This window comes from Narcine bancroftii, chromosome 2 (genome assembly GCF_036971445.1).
Source record: "Narcine bancroftii isolate sNarBan1 chromosome 2, sNarBan1.hap1, whole genome shotgun sequence".
Taxonomy (NCBI): domain Eukaryota; kingdom Metazoa; phylum Chordata; class Chondrichthyes; order Torpediniformes; family Narcinidae; genus Narcine; species Narcine bancroftii.
In genome coordinates, this window is record NC_091470.1 from 15,320,848 (window position 1) to 15,345,679 (window position 24,832).

Consider the following 24,832-nt stretch of genomic DNA (forward strand, 5'->3'; position numbering starts at 1 on the left):
TACTTTAATTTCAACCTTTCTTTCGAGTACTGCTCACAAAGTATTGGCTGGACAGAGATTTGTACAGCCAATACTTGGTGAGCAGTACTCTAAACACAAAAGACAAATTTGAACTTTTTGTTTGGAACATATTTTCTTCCCCACCATTTTAATTTATTCTTAAGAAAACAAGGCAAGATTTTGTAAATTAATGTTTTAGCATTAAGTGAAGTCACGATTGCTGTGATCCTTTGTTTTGTGACAAGAATAATACACTGCAGAATGCCTTTGAAACTAGTGATAAATGGTGCTGTTAGATCCAATCATGACCACCTCGCACTTCTCATTCTTTACAACTCTAATTGATGAAGAAATCAGCGACCTCTGCAAAAGAGGCTTTCTGTTTGTTTTTCATTTAGTCCTCTTTGTACTGTGAGCTCTTATTCAACTGGAAAGGCAAAGAAAGACATGCATTACCAGGCATTTCTCCTGACTCTGAAATTGCTGAATGAAGTGCAGTAGTCGGCTATTCTGTTCACATGGTAACAGTATAAATAGATTCTAGGACTAGGAGCTAGTCACCCAATCATGAACAGTTCTGTTTACTGTGAGCAGAGTCTGATATCCCATTCTATTCTTTTTGGCATTCAACGTGTCTCTGTAATCTTATCTGTGGGCACTCAGTCTGAAGGATATAAATCAGGCACCTAGTCACTGGTTTCACCAGTACTTCACACTTGCTGTGAGTGAAGTTGGGGCTGTAGCACATGTTCTCGATTTTAAAAAAAGTTATCTGCTTTATGGTGAGGAAGTCAAGGGGGTGGGGGGGGGGGGGAGAAACATATTCCTTTGTACATTTTGAAACGTTCTCGTCCCCTTTCCCTGTCAAAAATGAGGAGAACAAATCATTGTCCAAACATCCTTGGAGTTTACATTTGTAGTTTTTCTGCTCATCCCATGTCAAGTTTAATTCACGTCCTCCATTCATTTAGTTGTGACAAACTAGATGAGTATCTGAGAGACAACAATCCACTTTAATGCACAAAGTTAGGGTGAAGAAAAACGAGTTGAAGTGGCTGGTGTTGTCTCTTGTCAGTAAGAGTGTCCTGCTTGAAGGTGCATCAAAGGGCTAGAGGACTCTCCGTGTTCGGAGAAAATCATGGATTGATATGTAGAGCACAAGGAGGCAAATCAGTTCATCATGTCAAGGCTAGCTCTTGGAAAGATCCTTCCAATTAACTGCAATCCACTCTTTTGATGCAGGTCTTTCCTCTTTAAGTATATCTCCAATATTTTTAGAACATTTCAATTGACTCTCCTTTCAATCCTAATTTAGATTATAGCTTGCTGAATGAAAAGAAAATTTCATCCTCTGTCCGCTAGATCGTCTACCGAATGTGTCCTCTACTTACTGATCCTCCTGCTGCTGGAGTGAAACATGAAAGTCTGTAGACACAGTGATTGCAGTGAAATTCAGAAATGCTGGAGGAACTCAGCAGCATCCACAGAGACTGCAGACATTTGTGTTTCAAACCTTGAAGAAGGGCTCAGGCCCGAAACATCGGTTATATATCTTTAACTCCTGTTATGAGCCCAGAGGATTCCAAAACCCAGCAGCAATAGAAATTCACCAAGTCAATGGTTACTTAAACAAAAGTTGCTTTTCATTTTCTTTAAACATAAAAACAAGATCAAACTTTAACTTATTACTATTAAGTTAACCTAACTAACCCCCTTCTAATTCTAAGTGCACATCCATGTAATGTGTATATGTTCAGGAAAGTTTTTGCTTTAATATTCCAATCATTCACTTCCCACTTCTCCAAGTTCACCGGTATCAGGCAATTCTTCTATTGAGCAGGGAATTTAACATTTAAGAATTTTCACCAGGCTCTGGTGCTTAAAGGTAAATGGTTACCGCTCAGGAAGGTTCTTGTTGGTTTCAGAGAGAGATTTGTTGCTCGTTGGACACACACAAACTGATTTCCTTCGATCAGTCACTTCAGTGTCTTGCTGAAGAAACTTGTCCCATCATGGGTTTTCCAAATGAAAACCTCTTCTTCCTGGTCACCACAGAGTTCCTCTTGTTTCCCTTATTTCAGGAGAAACACTCTAGCCAACCATTTCCTCTTGTAAGGACTACAAGGGTTTTGAACAGGCTGAACTCAGAACTCTCAAACCGTCTTCAAAATGGGGTTTTCAACAAGCTGCTAGCTTGTCATGTTGCAGCCTCAATTGCTCTCTCTCTCTCTTTCTCTCTCTTACTGCTTGCAAAAACCAGAACCCCTCCCAAGGCTCCAAACCCAATCCTTGTAAGATCTTTATCAGCACTTGAGACCAGACTTTTTTCCATTTGCACCTACTTCTGAAGTTTCTTTCAAAGCAGTTCTATTGTCTTTTGCAAAGCCACTGGTGCCTGAGTGCCCAGCTTCAGCGAAGCTCTTGCATTTTAAATGAAATGTGAAGTGTACATATCTGTTTTTGAAATGACCTACACTAAACCCCCACAATCTATCTCTTTTAAAAACATATCTGTAACACTCCGATGGATGCTGCGAGGCCTGCCAGTGTTGGCACCAGAATGTAAGGGGGGGCATTAGTGTGTTGGGAGGGCACTGTGAAATGCTCATAAACTTGCTCAGTGGGGGAGGGGGGGTGCTGTTACCATCATCCGTCCCTCTGATGTAGGTGCCGAAAGTGCTGCTTTTGTGGCATCGTGTCATTAGCTGCTAGTAATGCTTGATGCATGCTAGTGACACTCTAGAGCACACATGTCAAACTCAGGCCCGCGGGCCAAATTTGGCCCGTGATATAATGATATTTGGCTCGCAAGATCATATCAAATATGTATTAGAGCTGGCCCGCTGGCCGCCGCGCCAGTATAGCGCATGCACAGCTAATACTACAAATCCCAGAATGCTTTGCAAATGCGTTGGCGTCAGCCTGCTAATCGCCCCCACCTCCTCTGTTTCCTTTCATTACCATCTGCGACCTGTCGCCCAACTCACACGTAATAAACCCCTTACGAAAAATGGCCAAACGAAAGACAGAAAACAGGACCTTTCAAGACAGATGGGAGGCAGACTATATGTTCATCATTTTAAAAGACAAACCTGTTTGTCATTGAAGCAAGTTGTTATTTTTTTGACTTGTTGGCTTGTGAAAAAAAAATACATTTAAAAGGAGCTTAAAGACTATAGAGAAATATTATTTATTGAATATTTTATTTCTCATTTGTTAATGCTTCTCTGGAAAGAGTTTAACCAAAACTATTATTAAACATTTATTTTAATAAGAAAAAGTTTAACATTACATATGTTGAAAGAAGAGAAAACATGCAGATGTTGTTGAAAATTTTCAATAAATATTTAGTTTGGCCCATGACTTAGTCCAAGTTTTTAATTTTGGCCCTCTGTGAATTTGAGTTTGACACCCCTGCTGTAGAGGGTGGGGGCAGATCTGATGGTGAGTGATGGCCACGACTGTATAGGGGGTGCACAGCACCTTGCTTCAGGGGACAATGCCCATGGCTGCTCCTCCCCACCCCCCCCCCCACCCCCCCTTGAAACTGTCCCTGAGGCCTGCTGAGTTTCTCCAGCATTTCCCTGTTTTTACCCCTGGTACTGGAGACAGCTCCCTCTTTACTTCTGATTGGGGGAATGTTAATTTTGAACATATTTATTAAATCTCCCTTTATCCTGATATCCATTAAGGAGAGAAATTACATCTTCCCTTATCACTCCCTAAACAAGCTCTACTTTCCCTGGCTCCATTTCACCAGAGATAAAGAGGTAAGAAACTGGTTAAAAAAAAAGTTAATTGGTCAGTGTACCTTCAGAAAGTTTTCTCTATTGTGTGATTATATGAGTGTTACATAGAACAATATGGCACAGTACAGGCCTTTCCCTCCTCAATGTTATGCTGACCCATATATTCCTTCCTTAAAAATAACTTCTAAACCCTCCCTACCCCAGAACCCTCTATTTCTCTTTCATCCATTTGTCTGTCTAATAGTCTCCACCACCATCCCCGGCAAGGCATTCCTGGCACTCACAACTTTCTGGGTTTAAAAAAACTTACCCCTGATGTCTCCTCTCCCCTAAACTTCACTTTGTACAGATGTCCTCTGGTGTTTGCTTATCCTGCCCTGGGAACCAGGTGCTGGGTGTGTACCCTAACTATGCCTCTGTTAACCTCATAGACCTTGATCAAGACTCCTCTCATCCTTCTACGCTCCAAAGAGAAAAGTCCCTGCTCTGCTAATCTTGCCTCAAGACTTGTTTCCCACTCCAGGCAACATCCTGGATAAACTCCTCTGCACCCCCTCCATAGCTTCAACATTCCTCCAAGATGAGATGATCAGAGATTTGTTGAGTTGCCACATGACCTCTCTACTCCTGAACTCAATCTCCCCATTAATGAATCCCAGCATCCCACAGGCCTTCTATGATATTGATGAATGTATGGATTTGAACTCCAAAGTCCCTCTTTTCATCCACACTCTTAAGTAACCGACCATTAAACCTGTCCTCAGCCTTCTGGTTTTTCCTTCCAAAATGCATCACTTCACACTTATCCAGATTGAAATCCATTTGCCACTTTTCTGCCCAACTCTGCATCCTGTCTATACCCTCATGTAATCTTTGATAACCTTCAGCTCCATCCACAATTCCTCCAACCTTTGTGTCATCCACAAACTTACTGACCTATTCTTCTACCTCTTCATCCAAGTCATTTATAAAAATCACAAAGAACAGGGGTCCCATAATAGATCCCTGCGGCACTCCATTAGTCTCTGACCTCCAGGCAGAAAACTTTCCTTCCACTAGTACTCTCTGCTTTCTTCCTATAAGCCCATTTTTTATCCACACGGCCAAGGTTCCACTGATCCCGTGCCTCATGACTTTCTGGTTGAACCTTGTCAAATGCCTTGCTAAAATCCATGTAGAGCATACCTACAGTCCTACCCTCATCAATTTATTTTGTTACCTCCTCAAAAAACTCAATTAGACTCAAGAGGCATGATCTTCCCTTCACAAAGCCCCGCTGACTATCCTTGAGTAGACTGGACTTCTCCAAATACTCATAGATCCTGTCCTTAAAAATCCTCTCCATTAGTTTTCACACCACTGACGTAAGACTCACCGGTCTATAGTTCCCAGGATTCTCCCTATTACCTTTTTAAAACAATGGAACTACATTTACCATTCTCCAATCCTCTGGCACCTCCTTTGCAGCCAAAGAGGATACAAAGGTCATAGCTACTGCCCCAGCTATCTCTTCTCTCACTTCCCACAGCAGCCTGGGGTATATCACAACCGGCCCCGGGGATTTATCAATCTTGATGTTTTTAAGAAGATCCAACACTTCTGCTTCATTAATCTCCTCATTGTCCATCCCACAGGCCTGTTCAATTTTGACCTCACCATGATCAAGGTCCTTTTCTCTTGTGAATACAGATGCAAAGTTTTCATTTAGGACCTCCCCAACCTCCTGTGCCTCCAGGCACATGTACCTCCTTTATCCTTTAGTTGCCCCACCTTCATTCTCGTCATCCTCCTGTTCTTCACATGCACATAGAACGCATTGGAGTTCTCCCTAATCCTACAGGCCAAGGCCTTCTCATGCCGCCTTTGAGCTCTCCTAAGTTCTTTCTTAAGCTCCTTCCTGGCTATCATATACTTCTCACGAGCCCTTCCTGTTTCCTGCTTCCCATGTCTAATGTATACTTCCTTCTTCCTCTTGACTAGTTGCCTGACCTGTTTCTTCAGCCACGGTTCCATTTTCATACCATCTTTTCCTTGTCCCAGTGGGACAAATCTATCTTGAACCCTGCACAAGTGGTCTCTAAACTTCTTCCACATGACTTCTATGCTTTCACCCTTAAACATGTGTTTCCAATTTATTCTCGCTAGTTCCTGCCTCATCCCTTCATAATTTGCCCTTCCCCAGTTAAGCACTTTCCCCAGTTTGACTGTTTTTCCGTAGCTATGTTGAAGCTAAGGGAATTATGGTCACTCTCACCAAAATCCTCCCCCATCAAGATGTCCACACCTGACCAGGTTCATTCACCAGAACCACAGCAGTATGGCCTCTCCTCTAATTGGCTGGTTCACGTACAAGGGGTTTACAATTGGATTGTACCATGAGTTTACCCTGCCAATTTTGCAGGTTTTCTACCCGTGTACCGTCAATTAGTGGGTAGACTTTTTTTTAAAACAGCAAAGGTAGGCGAACCACCTCAGAAGTGGATTGCCGACCCATGTACACGCACCCCCATGTACACACATCCCCATGTACACGCACCCCATGTACACGCACCCCCATGTACACTCACCCCCATGTACATGCACCTGCATGTACACGCACCCCCATCTACATTCACCCCCGTGTACACACACCCCCATGTAAACACACCCCTGTATACACGCACCCCCATGTACATGCACCCCCATGTACACTCACCCCCATGTACATGCACCCCCATGTACACGCACCCCCATGTACACTCACCCCCGTGTACACACACCCCCATGTACACACACCCCCATGTACATGCACCCCCATGTACACGCACCCCCGTGTACACGCACCCCCGTGTACACGCACCCCCATGTAACTGCTGCTGGTCAATTTGTAAGTGATCAATGGCTGACTAGGTATAAAATGACATCAGTGCTTGTGTGCAATGGCTGTCTTCCTTACCCACAATCCCCCATGCCACTGGAACGCCAGAGTGGTACCAGGAGTGTAGGGGATTATGGCTAAGAAGGACGGCCATTGCTCCTGCCCCAACTCTGTTCCCCGCTGGCCCAACAGCATTCCCCTCCAGCCCCAATGCCACGTTCCTCTTCTGGTCCCAACAACATTCCAACTCTGCGCTCAACCTGCCCCCAACAGCGCCCACACCCCCGTCCCAATTCTGTGCCCGCCCCAGCCACTTACCTTTTGGAGGCCAATACAGGGGACACGGTATTCCCTGCGGGGCCTTCGGTGATGTGATGAGTGACGTGTCACGCACTCATCACATCACTGAAGGGGCAGGAGCGCCTTTAAATTGCCCGGTCACAGTTCAACTGGGGAATTTAAGGTCCAGTGTGTAAGGGGCTGCAGGGGCCTGCTGCACTGGAAGAATACACGGGACCCGAGCAGCCCCAGTTTGTAAACGCCTACTGTGTCAGGAATCCTTCTTGTACACACCTGAGGAATTCAGCCCCATCTATCCTTCTTGTAGTCAGTAGGTGCCAGTCCAAATTAGGAAAGTTGAAATCACCTATATCTACAATTTTGTATTTCCCACTCCATTCCTTAATTTGCCTGCTTTTCTTCTCAGCCAAGTTTCAGTAACAGCCACAACATCGTAGTTCCACGTACTGATCTATGGTTTAAGTTCATCCATTTTATTCCTAATACGCCTAGCATCGAAATAGACATATTTCAACCCCTCTAACTGGTTACTTTTATGTTTTGTCCCCTGCCTGTCTTTCCCCACATAGCATCATGCTTTTGTCCTTCTACCCTAATCTCTGCCCTCACATTCTGATTCCCACCCACCTGCCAAACTAGTTCAAACCCTCCCCAACAGCTCTAACAAACCTTGCCACTAGGATATTGGTCCCCCTCCTGCCCCTGGCACCAACTCTTAGACCATGCATTCATTTGCCACAACTTCATGTTCCTAACCTCTCTCATGCGTGGCACAAGCAGCGATCCTGAGATTACCACCCTTGAGATCCTGCTTATTAACTTCTTTTCTAACTCTCTATATTCCCTCTTCAGGACCTCCTCCTATCCATGTCATTGGTCCCCATGTGGACCACAGCATCCAGATGCTCACCCTCGATCAGAGACGTTCCTTTTGTCAAAGCAGAGAATTGTATACTTGTGTCTCTCAAAATTACTAGTTTTGATAAAATAGAAGTATAATAACATCAACCAACCTTGTATTTAGTGTTAGGATGTTCAGATCATTCTGGTTATCATTGCTAACGGAGATCTGGAAATAAGGACATACACTTGGTAAACAAGAGAGACTACAAATTCTGGAAAACAGGAGGTACACACACACAAAAAAGTTACTCGAGTATTTTATGCATTTCTCCTAATACCTCTCACGCATTATAGTACATTCTAACATTACTTTAGATCATCATTGAATTCAGCTCATTCTTGATGTAGAAGAGTGATTTCCCACTGTGAAAAGAAAGGATCATCCAATAATTCAAGGGGGAAACAATCTCTCGAAAGCTGAACAATGCGACTGGTCACATTGGACCTTTACCAAAAAATACAGTCAAATTATGCAAATTTAGACAGTCATCTTCTAGAATAATAAAGTTGTATTGCACCTCATTAAGGAAAACAAACTTAATTCTTTGCAGCACCTTTCAAAACTTGAGAAACCCTTCTTCGCCAAAGTAATGTTGATGAAGTCAATTCCTCTCTGTAACAGCTGACATTTATAATGCTCTTGAGAAGACTTCATTGTATCACTTCGCATTAACATACTGAAATGTTCACTGCCATGAGTTCAGTTTAGTGTAACAAAAGAGAGTTAGCCCAGTTAGAGAGTAGCAGGGCATTTTAATGCAGATGAAGTGGTGTTTACAGTAGGTGCAAGGATTATTTTAAATTTATGTTGCCCATTTAGAGCTTGGGGAAGCAGCACTGTTTATGAGATAGTGATTGTAAACCACAGGAGGCCATTATATGGTTCATTGTGCCTAGGTTGGTTCTTGCAGACCTACCCTTTTAGTTCCACAATCCTGTTCTGTACACAAACCCTTGAAAATCTACTACCACCTACTTTTCAGTGAGTGGATTTCAGATCATTATAACTTGCTTTATTTTCTTTCCTTGCATTGCTCTTGGTTCTTTTTATAATTACTGTACATTAAATTGGAGTCTGCTGATTACTGATCCATATGACTATAAGATAGAGGAGAAGATGTAGGCCATCCAGCCCATTAAGTCTGCTCCATCATGAGCTGATCCATTCTCCCATTTAACCCCACTCCCCTGCCTTCTCTGTTGATACCTTGACTATTCAGATACTGATCAATCTCTGCCTTAAATACACCCAACCTTTATAGGCTCCTGTGGTAGCAAATTCCAGAGGTTCGCCAGTCTGGTTAAAGACATTCCTCTGCATCTCTCTTTTAAATGGGCACCCTTCAATCCTAAAGTTGTCCCCTTTTGTCCTAGACTCTCCTACCTTGGGAAACAATGGCCACATCTACTCTGTACAGGCATTTCAATATTTAAAAATTTTCTATAAGGTCTATGAGGCTATCACCTCATTCTTCTGAACTCCAACGAATGCAGTCCAAGAGCTGTCAAATATTCCTTATAAAGTAATCCCTTCATTCCAGGAATCATTCTTGTGAATTTTCTCTGAACCCTCTCCAATGTCAGCATATCCTTTCTTAAATAAGGAGCCCAAAACTGTACCCTGCACTCTAAGTGAGGTCTCACCAGTGACTTATTGAGCCTCAATATCACATCCCTGTTCTTATATCCCTATTTCTCTCGATATGAATGCCAACATTGCATTTGCCTTCTTCACCATTGACTCAGCCTGGAGGTTAACCTCTTAAGTATCCTGCAGGAGGACTCCCAAGTCCCTTTGAACCTCCAAATTTTGAATTTTTCCCCCATCCAAATAACAGCCTGCCCTTTTGTTCTTGCTACCAAAATGCAAGACCGTATGCTTTCAAACATTGTATTTTATTTGCCACTTCTTTTTCCATTCTAATCTAAATCTTTTGCAGCCTCTCCATTTCCTCCTCACTACCTGCCTCTCTATCTATCTTTGTATCACCTGCAGACTTAGTCACAATGCCATTTATTACGCAATCCAAATCAGAGTCAGGTTTATTGCCGTGAACGTGTCCAGAATTTGTTGTTTTGCAGCAGCAGGATTGTGCAGAACAAAAATTGCTATAAATTACAAATCCATAAATACAAGATTAAAAAATAATTAATGTGTTAAAGAGAAAAGGAGGAAGTGTTCATAGGTTCATTCACCATTCAGAAATCTGATGGCATGGACAGAAACTGTTTTTGTAATGTTGAGTGTGTGTCTTCAGGCTCCTGTACCTCCTTCCTGATGGTAGCAGTGAAAAAAGGACTTGGCCTGGGTGGTTAGGGTCCTTAGAAGCTGATTTCTTGAAACTCCATCTCTTAAACATGTCCTTAATGGAGTGCATATTGATGGTCATAATGGCACTGGCCGAGTTTACAACCCTTTGTAGCCCGTTCCTGTTTTGTGCATTGGTACCTCCACACCAGACTGAGATGTAGCCAGTCAGAGTGCTCTCTACGGTACATCTGTAGAAATTTGCAAGAGTCTTTGGTAACATAAGAAACCTAACAAAATATAGCCGGTGACATGCCTTCTTCATGATTGCATCAACATGGAGGCTCCAAGATAGATTTATGGAGATATTGACACAGATGAATTTGAACTTCTTTACCTTCTCCACTGCTGACCCCTTGATGAGGTCAGTTTTTGTTCTCCTGGTTTCCCCTTCCTGAAGTCCACAATCAATTCCTTAGTTTTGCTAACGTTGAACGTTATTAGCAAGATTGCTGTTGTTGAACTAGCTGATCTATTTACCTACTGTACACTTCCGCATTGCTGTCTTTGATTCAGCTGACAAAATCCACTACATCTCCTTTGTCTAGCCTGCTTGTGCTTTCCTCAAACTATTGCTGAGGTTTGTCAGACAAGATTTTCCGTTGAGGGAAACATGCCATCTTTGGTTTATCTAATTGTGCACCTCCATAGCCTCATCCTTGGCAATTAACTCCAACAAATTCCCAACAGCCAATGTTAGGCTAACAGGTCTATAATTTCCTTTCTGCTGCCTCCCTCCCTTTTTTAAATGGCAGAATGACCTTTGCAATTTTCCAGTCCTCTGGAACCATGCCAGCATCTATTAATTCCTCAAAGATCATTGCTAATTGCCTCCACCATCTCTGTAGCTTTCAGAAACAGAGGGTGCATTCCATCTGGTCAGAGAGACTTATCTACCCTTCGATCTTTCGGCTTCCCAAGCACCTTCTGTCTGGTGATCAACTCTCTTCCCTGGCACCCTTAAAAGTTAGGTATATTGAGATAATGTCTTCCATAGTGATGCAGAATTCTCATTCAGTTCCTCTGCAATCTGCTTGTCTCCTCATACATTTTCTCCATCTTCATTTTCTATCCATCCTATATCTATTCTCTTTAACTTTTGATATACTTACAAAGCTTTGAGTATCCTTTTTTGATATACGGTAATTTGCCAGCTTCCTTTCAAAGTTCATATTTTCCTCCCAAATGGTCATTGCCTTCTGTAAGTTTTTTAAAAGTTTCCCAGTCCTCTCTTCCCACTAATTTTGCTTCCTTGTGCGTCCTTCCTTCCTTTTGCTTTTACTTTTGGCTTTGACTTCTCGTGTCGGCCACAGTTGTGTAATTTTTCCATTCAAATATTTATTTTTTTGTCAAAATCTGTCCTGCACCTTCCTTATTTCTCATAGAAACTCCAGCCACTGCTGATCTACTGTCCTCTCTGCTAGTGTGCCTTTCCAATAACTTCGGCCAGTTCCTCTCTCATACCTCTGTGGTCTCCTCTATTCCACTGGTATACTGACATAGCTGATTTTAGTTTCTCCCTCTCAAACTCCAGTGCAAATTCGATCTTATTATGATCACTGCCCCCTCAGGGTTCCCTTACCTGCAGCTCCCTCATCAATTCTGATTCATTGCACAATACCCAATCCATAATTGCCATGTCCCTGGTTGGCTCATCCATAAGTTGTTCTAAGAAGCCATCCTAAAGGCATTTGATAAATTCCTTCTCTTACCAGACAGTTTTTTTCAATCACCCTGTATATTGACTATTGCCCTTTTTTGCACGCCTTCTCTAACTCCATCACTCCATCTGTAGTTTGCATGCCACATACTGGCTACTGTTTAGAGGCTTGTATACAACTCCCATCAGGGTCTTTTTTTATCCTTATAGTTTCTTAATTCTACCCACAGGTATTCTACATCTTCTGGGCCAACATCTCTTCTCTCCAAAGATTTAATTCCATTACATTGGAAACAGTTCCTTATCTAATCCATGAAAGTCATGTAGAATTTTGACCACTTTGATTAAATCTTCTCATAATCTCTGTACCCAATGGAGAATGATCTCAGTAAATTTAATCTCTTCACTCCACTGAATTTATTCATCCCTGGTGCGATTCTGGTAAATTTCCTTAAGCCTTCACAGTACAAAAATGAAGACAGTACTTCATCATGAAGGCTAATTGGTGATTCATATTTGCCATAACTATTTTTCTTTAATATTATCTTTCTCTATTATTACAGACAGTGGCTCTGTTTGCTCTTTGGGTAAACAACCTTCTCAATTTGTACTGGCTTCAAGGATTTGTACATTCGCAGTCCCAAGTCTCTCATCGCCCTTTTTAAGTTGTGCCATTGGTGTTGTTATCTCACTTTGTTCTACTTATGAGATGTATCTTGGAAAAGAAAACAGATCATTGAAAGTTTATAGGACCGATAGGTCATTTGGCCAAGTGTGTCCATACCAGTCAGGAAAGGACCAGCCAACCAAAACCAACCACCAAATCTATAGCCTTGCAGGTTACATCTCAATCTCTCACAGTTTTTGTCTTCAAATTTATTTGGTGTGTTTGCTCAATTTTCCAGTCTGTCCAAATGTTTGTTTCTATTCACTGCACAATTTAGTCAAAGTTCTGCATGTTGATAGATGAGACAAGGAGGAGTGGCTCCAAGCCTGATCCCTGGGAAACAATGTACCTTCCTACATTCCAAAGAGCAGCAATTTTGTCTCTTAAAGGGTTCTGTTTCTACTCTACTTCAATACACTTTAATTTTATTATACCAAAGTTCTGTATCCCAACAAACACTCTACGCATCAGGCTACAAGTTATACATTGAGCAACTTATGATGCCATTGAACTAATTATGATACTCCATTTTTGGTTCTAAAGTTTTGTCAATTGCTTTTCAAACGAGTGACCATAAACAATACCTATGATGGACTTGGCCAGGTTTACCACTTTTACAGCCTTCTGCATTCCTTGGCATGCAGGTTTCCAAACCAAACCATGAGGCAACCAGTAGAGTTGTAGAAGTTTTATAGAGCATTTGAGAACATGCAGAATCTCCTCAGACTTCTTAGAAAGTAGAGATGTCAGTGTGCCAACTTCATGATTGCATTGATGTGGCTCGGGCTTTTGCAGCAGTTTTGGACGGATGCTCCTTTTTCTACTTGTTTTGGACTTAGTTTCGTTACCTTCTCCGCCCCGCCCCCCTCCATTGTTTTTAATTTACGCTTTTATTCTTTCACCCACGACCCAATGGATTTAAAATCGAAGTCATCGTTCCTATTATACTTTCCTTGCTTTTATTTTATTAAAATAAAAAATTTAAAAAATAAAAATAAAAATGATTGCATTGATGTGTTGGGTCCAGGAGTGGTCCTCCGATAATGTGGATGCTCCCTCCACCACAGTCCTGCTAATGAGATGGTGGTGTGGTCCCTCAGACTCCCCTTCTTAAAGTCTACAATAAGTGTTGGTTTTATATATCTTTACCTCCTATGAATGCTACAAAACCTGCTGAGTTCCTCCAGCATTTCTGTTTTTACTTCATTCACAGCATCTGCAGACTTTTGAGTTTCACCCCTTTGTGATGCTGAGAGAAAGATTGTTGATCTGGCACCGCACAGCCAGATTCTCTAGCTCCATCCTATATTCTGACTTCTTGTAACCAATTATTTGGCCAACAATGGTGGTATCACCAGCGAACATATTGAATGCATTGGAGCCAAATTTGGCTGTGTGGTCATGAGAATAGATGGAATAGAGCAGAGGACTAAGCACATAACTTTGAGGAGCCTCTGTGTTGATAGTGAGGAGGAGGTGATATTGCCCATCCACACTGATTGGATTCTGCTGATGAGGACGTCGAGGATCTAGTTGCAAAGGACTTGAGCTTGATTATTAGTTTTGGTGGAATGATGGCATTAAATCTCAAGCTGTAGTCAATGCACATTGGTGTTCTTATGGTCCGGATGATCTAACGCAGAATAGAGGGCCAATGAGATTCAGAATATCAAGGTGAGGCTTTCCATTCCAAGCAGCTTTACTCCTCGTTAAATTTGAATTTTAAAAGTACTGCCAGAGAATCTGGAAAATCCAAAAATCTGGACCGATCCAATCCCTGAGCAGTCCATATTTTTGGACTTCTACTGTAGTTGGTTTATAGTAGTGGTCAGTGGTTAACTAAGTGGTTAGCACAACACCGTTACAGCACCAGCGACTGGGAGCGGGGTTAAAATACTATGCTGTCTATAAGGAGTTTGTACGTTCTCTCCATGTGTGCATGGGTTTTTCCCAGGGGCTCCGGTTTCTTCCCACCGTTCAAAACTGGGGAGTATAGGTCAATTGGGTGTAATTGGGCGGCACGGGTTTGTGGGTTGGTATGACCTATTACCATGCTGTACATCTGAATTTAAACAATTAAAATGTCTGTAGATAATTTGTCTTCCGAATGACCTATTGGTGCTGTAAATTTTATATGAGACAGAGATTTAAAAAAATGAGATTTCCCCTCCATTGCCATTAACAGCTCTAACCTGCATCTGTTTTTCCAAATCAGAATTTATTGGCAGGAACAAGTCATGATATTTGTTGTTTGTGGCAGCATCACAGGGCAAACATTCATATAAACCACTGGACAAAAATAAATCAAAATAGTGCATGAAAAGTCAAAGTGAGGCCGTGTCTTTGGTTCATTGATCATTCAGGAATCTGATGGCAGCAGGGAAGAAACTGTCCTTGTGCCGCTGATTGCTTGACTTCAGGCTCCTGTACCTTTTTCCCAATGGTAGCAGAGTGAAGAGGGCCTGGCCTGGGTGGTGGGGGTTGCTGAGGATAGAGGCTGCTTTCTTAAGACACCGCCTCTTGTAGATGTCCTCGATGGAGTGAAGCCTGTTGACAATGATGTCGCAGCCCGAGTTAACAACTCTCTGGAGTTTCTTTTATTGTCCTGAACATTGGCATCAGCCAGAATGCTCTCCACGGTACACTTGTAGAAGTTTACAAGAGTCTTCGATGACATACCGAATCTCCTCAAACAACTCACAAAGTATAGTCACTGGCGAGCCTGCACGTCAGCCATGATTCCTTACACCCCGTCCCCCCCCACCCCATCCCCCACCCACTCAGACACAAGGGAAGGGATCCTCTTCTCATCTTTACTTTCAACTCCACCCAACATATCATTCTCCACAATTTTCTCTACACCAGACACTTCTTTCCCTCTCCTCTCCTTTTCGCTTTCTGGAGGGATCACTGCATCTGTGACTCCTGAGTTCACATCCCTTTCCACCAATTGCCCTATTAGTACCCACCCCTGTGACTTGTACCCATATCTCCTCCCTCATTTTTCTGTGCCCCAAACAGTCCTTCTAAGTGTGAATCTTTAGGGGTAAATTACTAATCCAGTGCTCCCAAAGTGGCTTTCACTTGGGGGAGATTGGACACAGACTTGGAGATCATTTCATTGAGCACATTTTCTTTGTCCGTTACAACAGCAAGGACCACCCAGTGGCCAACCACTTCAATTCTACACTCCATTTCCACACTGGCATGTCTGTCCATGGCTTGTATTGCCAAGTTGAGGCCACCTGCAAATTGGAGGAGCAACACCTTCTATTCCATAGTGCCAGTCTCCAACCAGAGGGCATCAATATCAACCTCCAATTTCCACTAACCCCCCCTTCTCCATTTCTCTTTTTCCCTCATGCCTCTGTATCCATTCTTCCACCTCCCCTCCTCATTCCCTCCTTCTCCTATCAGAGACCTATCTTTCTTTCTTCGCCCTTTGCCCTCTTCCCCATCACCTCTCAGCTTCTACCTTGCCACCTGTATCTATCTTTCACCTTTTACCTGTTAGTCTTTGTTTTAAATTTAAATTTAAACATACAACAAGGTAACAGGCTATTTCGGTCCATGAACCCGTGCTGCCCCATTTACACCCAATTAACCTACACCTCCCTAAATATTTCAAACTAAATATTTCAAATGGTGGGAGGAAACCAGAGCCCCTGGGAAAACCCATGCAGACATGAGGGGAACGAACAAACTCCTTACAGACAGCATGGGCTTTGAATCCCAATCCTGTGATTGCTGGCGCTGTAAATGCATTGCACTAACCGCTACCCAACCGTGTCGTCCCTTTTTCCTCCCTCTTCCCCTTTCCTCTGCCCCATCTTTTTATTGAGGCATCAGGCCTGAACTGTTGACTGCCTTTTACTTTCTGTGGATGCTCATGGCCTCCTGAGTTTGTCCAGATCTTTTGTGTAATTCCACTTTGCTATAATTTTGGACAACAGCTTCAACCGTTTAGTTATATCAGTTTAAAAGGAGTATTTACTCAAAAATATTGGCATGCAGCGATTAATAAATTGTTCATTGACAGGCAGTTGTTCACTTCTCCAACAATGTTCCAACCAAATCTCATTCTGTCGCTTGGTTGGCATGGGTGGGCTGGGTTGAAAGTCTTATTGGTGTCGGTGCTGTGCAATTGCTCAGCAAAAGGAGGTGTAAGGCGTTCCTTCCGTCCGACAGCCTACAGGTCACCCTTGGTCAAGGTGTGGTAACTGTTTAACCTCCTAATCAGGGTCACGTGAAGCCATGAATTGCAGATAGTGGATGGTTTTTACAAGCAGATTCTACAACTTGGAACTTATGGGTGTGAAACTAAAAACGCTGGGCAGATGAATCTGCTGATCAATGGCCAGGGTTACCCGTCCAGTAGAACACTGCAACTGAACAATGGGAAGCTATTTCAGAATTTTTCCCTTGTATAATCATGAACTCAACATCGACTACAGTCTCAGCTCAAAGATGGACCCTTCACCGAAGGAGAACAGGGGAGGCAGCAACTACAATTTGGAGGGTTAGAGATCGTGACAGATGGAGAGACGTGATTTCCCACGCTGAATGGCAGGGCACCTGAATGATTGAATCTCTTAATCTTATACTGTAAAACCCTTGTTATCTTTAATTCAAGCAACTGCAGCCTGAAGCAACCACAAATAAATTGCAGAAAATAAATAGGTAAAAAATACGTGTTTAAAATTGGCATACCTCACCATCAGTTCTCCAATTATGCCACACACAATCTCAAGCAAATGGATAATACACTTATCCTTCACTTGTATTTATCTTGTGATTTGTTTGTAGCACAGGTGGAAACAAAAGGACCCAGATTTAAGATTGAAACAATAAAGTCTGAAGACGCTGTGATTGTAGTAAATACATAAAATTGCTGAAAAAACTTAGCAGGTTTGGCAGCATCCATAGGAGATAAAGATATATAGCTAACGTTTTGGCCCAAAACATTAGTTATATTTTTGTGCCTCCTATGGACTCTGTGGGACCTGCTGTCTCTCCAGCAATTTTTTGCATTTACAGATTTAAGATTATTGGGAGAAAGGCCAGTTAGAAATGAGAAGTGTTTTTGTTCAGCAGGTTTTCTGATTGAGTTTGCACTCCAAAAACATAGTGGGAAGAAATTGTAGGTAACTGGATACAGAGGATATTTGAAGCAGCCAAGAAGATCACTGGGTCTCTCTTTCCTCCATTGATGACATTCACCAGGAGAGTTGCTTAAATAGGGCTCAAGGCATTCATGAGGATTCCTACCATCCATCACACAGTATCTTTGACCCAATAACATCAGGAATGAGGTACCTGGGCATCAAAATCAGGACTGCCAGGCTGGGAAATGGCCTCTTCCCACAGGCTGAGAGATTGATGAACATTCTGTAACCTTGGGTCTTTTATAAATGAAACTGAGTATTTTTTTCTGGAATGTTTGCTTTACATGTTTATAAATGTATGTGTGTGATTGTTATGTGCTGTGTGAGAAATGCATTGTGTACGAATGTGTGTGTACCGTGGTCCGGAAAAAAAAAACTGTTGACTGGTTCTATATCTACAGCCAGATGATAATAAACTTGAAAAGCAGTGGGCAGAACTAACTGTAAAGCTCTTTACAAAGTCATGCCCTTGGTCTCCCTTGGTAAGTGATTTTTTTTTTGGTTTTGGAATTTGCCATGCTGTATTTAACAGTGTCTAGTTGTAATGGGATTATATCCTGGGAGAGGATACAAGGGATGACATTTGCTGCTTCAGTGATCTAACTGAGTTATTGAGGCCCACCTGCAAGCATTGTCAATATTTAACATGAACACTTTCATTGTAAAATGGTATAAGGGTCCATAATGTTTATCCCTTGAGATACAAACATCCACAACTTGAATCCCCTCCTTCCATCTCGCCAGCATGTGAATGCATTAGCCTAAGCAACATTGGTTGTCAAGGTACAGTTTCCTTTCAAGGAGATGATAGCCCAGAATACAGTGATCTGACTTTCATGGTTAACTGTACGTTGTTGTCAGTTAATTTTTTTTAAAAAGCATCCTATTCAGCACCTTGTCCCAAATAATATTAAAGATGAGAATGAGTGCAGAAGTGCCAAAATGAAATTCTGTTCAAATCACCCTCCTCACCCCATTTTTAACAGCAGAGGTCTGGCAATTCATTCTATTTCTTTCACCTGCTTTTTTTAAACAAGTGTTTAAAATGTTTTTTTTTGTTGTGGATGCATTTTTAGTTGTGTTTTAAAATGGTGAAGTTAATGACCACTTAAGTTTGCCAGTATAGTGGTATAGCGTGGTTGGGGTGGTTGGTATGGACAAGATGGGCCAAAGGGCCTGTTTCTCCACTCTATAACTTCAGCTGAGGTTCTCACTTTGCTCAGAACTTCAATGCTTTTTAAAGGGCTTTCATTTATTTTTATTGCATTATTCTTTCAGGTCTCTCTTTTGCATAACCAGTGTACTTTAAAGTAAATCATCTTTATTCACTATCTCGTCTAAGAACAAGCTATAAAATTTATTTATCATATGAGGTGCATTTTTATAATTTATCAGGCTTTTGCAGTGAAGGCTGATTTGCATTATAACTGTTCAAAAGCAGAATTACATGATTCTGTTTTCCGTTATCCATTTAAAAAAAAATTCTATGTATCACCAGCATTTGGCGGGACGGCACCTCCTTGAGGAAGAACAAATTCTGTTCTCACTTTAATCCCTGTTGCTAATTTTCCACATTATAAAATAGGTTCATTATGCCATTGCTCTCATGGATTCTACACAGATTTTTGGCACTAGTCATACTCCACTGAGAATATTAATATTTCTGCTGTAACTAAAGCACATCTTAACATTATTCTTTTCCAGTTCATCAAGAACGTTTTTAAAAAACATGAAAGGGAGGTTGTCTTACGTTAATTTGATCCATATTAATCCGCAAAGAATTCACTAAATTAACTTGCTGAAACTTAGCCACTTGCAATTCTATAATATTTTTTGATTTGTGTTCTGCCAACTCTGGCCACCCATGAACATAAATTTCTTTTTCTCTCTCTTAACCTTCACCAGCTTTTCCTCCTCTGTTCACTTGTTTTGTTGAACCTGCATAATTGATCAAGCTTTTGATTACTGTACTAACATCTGCTTGACTGTCATATTTTGTATGTTATTCTCTTGTAAACAACACTGAGCAGGAGGCACAATGGCTCAGCTGGTAGAGCCTTCGCCTCACAGAGCCAGAGACCAGGGTTCATTCCTCACCTGGCTCCATCTGCGTGGAGATTGCCCGTTCTCCTTGTGACGACATGGGTTACCATTCCCTTCTCACATTCCAAAGATGTGGGGATCCATAGATTACTTGGCCACTTTAAATTGTCCGAAGTGTGTAGATGAGTGGTAGAATCTGGGAGTAGTGTATGAGGGCAGCTAGTTTAGCACAGCTAGTTAGCATAATGTTGTTACAGCACCGGCGACCCTGGTTTGAATCTCATGCTGTCTGTAAGGTGTTTGTACGTTCTCCCTGTGACTGCATTGGTTTCCTCCAGGCACTGCAGTTTCATCCCATCCTTTAAAAACGTACCAGGGTTGAAGGTTAATTGGGATAGTTGAGCTGGAAGAGCCTGTTACCGTGCTGTATATCTAAAAAAATTGTGGGAAGATGACTAGAAAAAGGGATTAATATGGGATTAGTGTCAGTGGGTGGCTGATGGTTGGCACGGACACTGTGGTCCAAAGAGCCTGTTCCCTTGCTATCTCTCTGTTATTCTGTGAGCCTATTTAAGATTCTAGAAAATAGAATTAGTTGTGTACCACCTGTAGAGAAGAAGCTGCCAATTCACATACTTGTGTTTGCTGACGTGACAAATGGCCGGAAGATGGTGGTGTGCGTTGTGAGAATTAACTATTTTGTTCTTGCTTTGAAAAATAGCATTTAAAATTTAGTTTAAATGAAGGAAACATCTCCACCTGAATAGAAATGAGAGGGAGTATTGTTGTCAAATAAGTTCAAATATGTGCAATTGCACCAAAATTCTTGCTGCAGCCAAACAGGTACATTAACTATACTAAATGCAATAGTATAAAATAAATTACAGCAATGTACCAAGACAGAAAAAGGATAGCGAAGAAATATTTACAGTTGGAGTTACTACAAGAAAGATAATTGACGTTTCAATATTGCACACAGATATTTGGTAGTTCCAGGGTAATTTTAGGTTTGAATTCCCAAGTAGTATGGGAGATTCAAGAGTGTGACAGCTGTTAGGGGGGAAAATTGCTCTTGAACTGAAAGGAGCTTCATTCTTCTGTATCGTCTGCTTGAAAATAGCAGCTCAAAGAGATTGTGACGGGGATCCTTTATGGAGTTGACTGCCTTCTTGAAGCAGCATCTCTTGTCTTCAATAGACAGGAAGTTCATACTCTTGGACGTGGCTAGGTTTGCTACCTTCTGCAACATGTTATAGAATTTATTTCTGTTCTTTAAATTCATTTTATCCTACCACTTACTTTTTCACCCTAACCATTTAAATAAGGAAGGTGCAAGGCCAACTGCAGACTTGGATGAGCTTACAGTGGGAGGGAGGAGAAAGGTCGATGTAAATCGGCTCAGGGCTCCAAGATAGAGAGATCTTCGGGTGTAAGTCCATAGTTCTCTACAAGTGCCAATACAAATGATGATAAAGTCTGCAGACACTGTGATTGTAGTTAATACACAGACATGCTGGAGAAACTCAGCAGGACACGTAGCAGCCATATGCCTGAAATGTTAGCTATATAACTATGCCTTGCCTGCCTTCATCAATCAGGGTGCTGAATCTAAAAGGCCAAAGTGCGGTTCTGGTTACCACATTGGAGGAGGATGTGGAGGAGAAGATCACTAGGGTGTTGACCGGATTAGAGAATATTAGCAATCAGGAAAGATTGGACAACTTAGATTGTTTTCACTGGAGCATCAGAGCCTGTGAAGTGATCTGATAAAAATTAAGGGTAGATAGTCTGTTTTCACACTGGCATTTTAACCCAGTAACTAACCGCCAATCTGTCAGTTAACGTACCAGTGTGAATGTTTGCGAACCAGCACGCAAGGGTCAGATTGCCCCAGGGATGAACCATCTAGGGAGGGTGTATCATCATGGATTTGTTTTGAATTGGCATACCAGTTCGCCCAGTATGCAGGACTGGAGGATAGGCACCCCCTTTAATATTGGTCCAGTGTGAACTACTCCTCCGGTATTTTAAAATAGTTCGTTGAACTGCCAATTTAGCGTTTCGTCAATGCAGAAGAAGCTCACTGTGTTTATCTCAGGATGGAAAGGTCATATATTGGAAGACTTAAATTTAAAGGAGACAGTGTTAGTAGGGTGGTGTGGAATGGTTGTGCAAACATTTAAAGAGATGTTTGAGGCAGTTTTTTTTACACAGACGGGTAGGCGGTAGGAACACGATATCGGGGTTGGAAGCAGACACGACAACAACATTTAAGAGGCATTTTGATAAGTACATGAACAGGCAGGGCATGAAGGGATGTGGATCACGTGCAGGTGGGCATGATTACTTTAATTTTGTATTATGTTCGTCACAGACATCAAGGGTCAAAGGGCCAGTTCCTGTGCTGTATTCTTCTTTATTTTTAAAAAAATCTCCATTTTTGATAATTTTCTAGTGCTGCTATTCTCAGCAGCCCCTCTGGAGGCCACAGCACATTTAAGAAGGACCACAAACTGAAATCATGAAATATATTTTGTGTTTTTTAATGTAGTCGGATGGAGAGGAGTATGGAAGAAACCAACTAAACTTGACTGCTTCACGGGGAAGTGGGGCCCATAAACTTTGAGCAGAGTCCTAAGGGGGCCATGTGGTGCTATCGATCAACCACATTAAACTGAGAGTTGTGATTAATAGGCTTTAATCACCATAAGATATCAGCACACCTCACATGTTGCTGGCTCGGTTCTGAGACAAGTACTGAGGGAGGAGTCACAGGTGTAGGGGGTAGGCCAGCCTATACAGTACATTCATACAGACAGTGCTAATAGGAGTACAGAGGTTCCACCACAGGCCATAACTGATAAAAAGGTTGAGAATGGCTAGTCTAGTGTGTACACCTGGAATTGCACAGTTGTGGTCATTAAGCTGAATTGGATGGCTCTAATAATGCTCACAGGCAAATAAACTAATGTCATTCATCATAGAATATCATTAGTTGTCAGTTGTCTTGTAGCCCAACAATGTATACATAGCACTATTTAGGCAAGAAGTGGGAATAAAACATTGGCATGAATTTTTTATGACCGGCTTTTCATTTTATAATGAAGGCATTAAGTAAAATGATTAGTGTGGCCATTCTTGGGGTCACACAGTGGAGCCTACCTCGTCCAACAAACTGGAGAATAGTTTTTGTCAAGCCGAAGACTGTCTTCATTATCAAGAACAGCATCGTTGTTGTGCTGGTTCAGATCATTTCTTGATGACAAGATTCCCTCTCCCATACTTTACATGTTTTCACTCTTCATAATGTTTGAATGTTTGGAATTTTACTGGCATAATGTTTTCCCCCACAACCCCCAGTGATCAAAACTAAGGTGCAAGCCTTGAGCTCGATTTGAAAATAGTATTTGTGTGTAGATCTCATTATAGGCCTCAGTGGTATAATTTTTCATAAAAATTACTGTCACTCGAGAAATACGAAAAAAGGTCACTGGAGAACTGTGGTGATGTGCTGAGATTGGGACTTAATTAATGAAAGGAAGGAGAAGCATTATTACTGCACTTTTTAAAGCAAGAACCTAATCACATTACAAATGTTCCATTTCCTTACCAATAGTTTCCTTGCCCCCAAACCAAAGTACTGCCTTTTGATTCGACACAGCTCTTGAATGGTGAGGATTCAGGATAATTTTTGGCATACTTAAAAGTCGGAATCAGAATGGACTTTCTGTTAGATTTTTGTTTGATGTCAATAATGATATTCCAAAGTTTTTGCTGAAAAGAAAAATCAAGGTGAGTTGTGACAATTGAAAGATCTACAAATAAATTCCTCCGCATACAGAAACTAAGTGGGCCTAATAAAGGCCGTACCATCCTTTGAACTGAGCATGTTTGACCTCTAAGCTTTCTAAAGCAAGTCTGAAGGCAGGAACTACATTAAAAATGCTGTGATTTTAAACTAAATTCCCATCTCTCCCTCAGCAGTGATGGGATTGAAGATTAGAACCACAGGCAGATACATCATTTATAATCTAATACAATTGACTGCTTAAACAGAGATCAATATAAAATGTCAACTGAAAACGAAGGAAAATTATGCATTCTGGACCAATGGTACGAACACAAAATTTTCTAATTTCAGTAACAAGTCCCCACTTTTTTTCTTCAGTATCCCTTCTGTTCTTCCTCTTCACCCACTATTTTTGTCTCCTTTCCAAACCACCCCCACCCAACCACCCACCCATTCTCCTCCTAGTTCCTTGAGTTCTCCTGGATTCTTCCACTCTTCCCAGCTCTACCCCCCTCCCCCACATCCCACTTTGGGTCCATCTTGTCCCTCTTGAGACCATAATTTTTAGACCATCCCTTTTCATAATTTCTACTGATCAGGTTGCAGTGCTGACAGTTTTTGTCTTCTAATCAACCATCTTCCTCCACCTGACCCCTTTGTTTTTCTTGACACTCTTTCCTTTTGTCTGGCATCAACCAGTCCACTGCCTCTGTCCATAACGTTTCATCTCTATGTGGGTCATCAGCCCTTTGTGGGATCTCCGTCACCCCTCTCACCCTGTCCCCTCTACACTGGCTTCTGTACTAACCTTCCCCAGTCCTGATGAAGAGTTTCAGCTCAAAACATTGACCATTTTTTCTTATCACTGATGCTGCTTTAATCTGCTGAGTTCCTCCTGCAGATTGTGTGTGGCTTCAGATTCCAGTATCTGGAATCTCCTGAGTGTCTCTATTATGGCCGTTTAGATATTCAAAGTTGAGTAACATGCTCTCAGATTCTGTTGCAAGTCCTGTAGCAGTTGATCATACTTACTTTGTGGAGGCCTTTTGTGAGCTTTACACATAAAAAACCGAGTTCACCATGGTTGTTAATCCACTTTGCTTCAAGCAAGAAGGGGCATCAGTTTGCACAAAACTAATTATGGGTTGAGCTCTCTGGTATCGTGCTAGGAGAGAGGAAATAACGGTGCAGTGAGGCTGTCTTCACACATGCTACACTTTTTAGTTGATATCAAATAATTTTTTTCTCGGCCAGATCATAAACTACAGATGGCAGAAAAAAAATCTGCAGTTTTTTTCTATTCTTCTTTGGGGATGGGGGATGGAAACTCAGCATTGCTGGCAAGGTCAGCACTTTTGCCTGTCAAAACTCAGAAACGCTGGAGGAACTC

The 24,832-nt window shown here is 41.8% G+C and overlaps 1 protein-coding gene and 1 long non-coding RNA gene across 47 annotated transcripts in view; one reads left to right on the top strand and one right to left on the bottom strand.

Moving 5' to 3' along the window:
• Positions 1 to 24,699, bottom strand: part of LOC138753228 (uncharacterized) — a 240,104-nt gene extending 215,405 nt beyond the window's left edge. For both annotated transcript variants that reach the window (XR_011351044.1, XR_011351045.1), the window contains exons 1-3: positions 24,475 to 24,699; positions 23,263 to 23,426; positions 7,920 to 7,975 (exon numbers count right to left, since the gene is read on the bottom strand). This is a non-coding gene — a long non-coding RNA (uncharacterized lncRNA). The remainder of the gene's footprint in view (positions 1 to 7,919; positions 7,976 to 23,262; positions 23,427 to 24,474) is intronic.
• Positions 1 to 24,832, top strand: part of foxn3 (forkhead box N3) — a 477,697-nt gene that overhangs the window by 401,052 nt on the left and 51,813 nt on the right. The gene's annotated exons all lie outside the window — the stretch shown is intronic.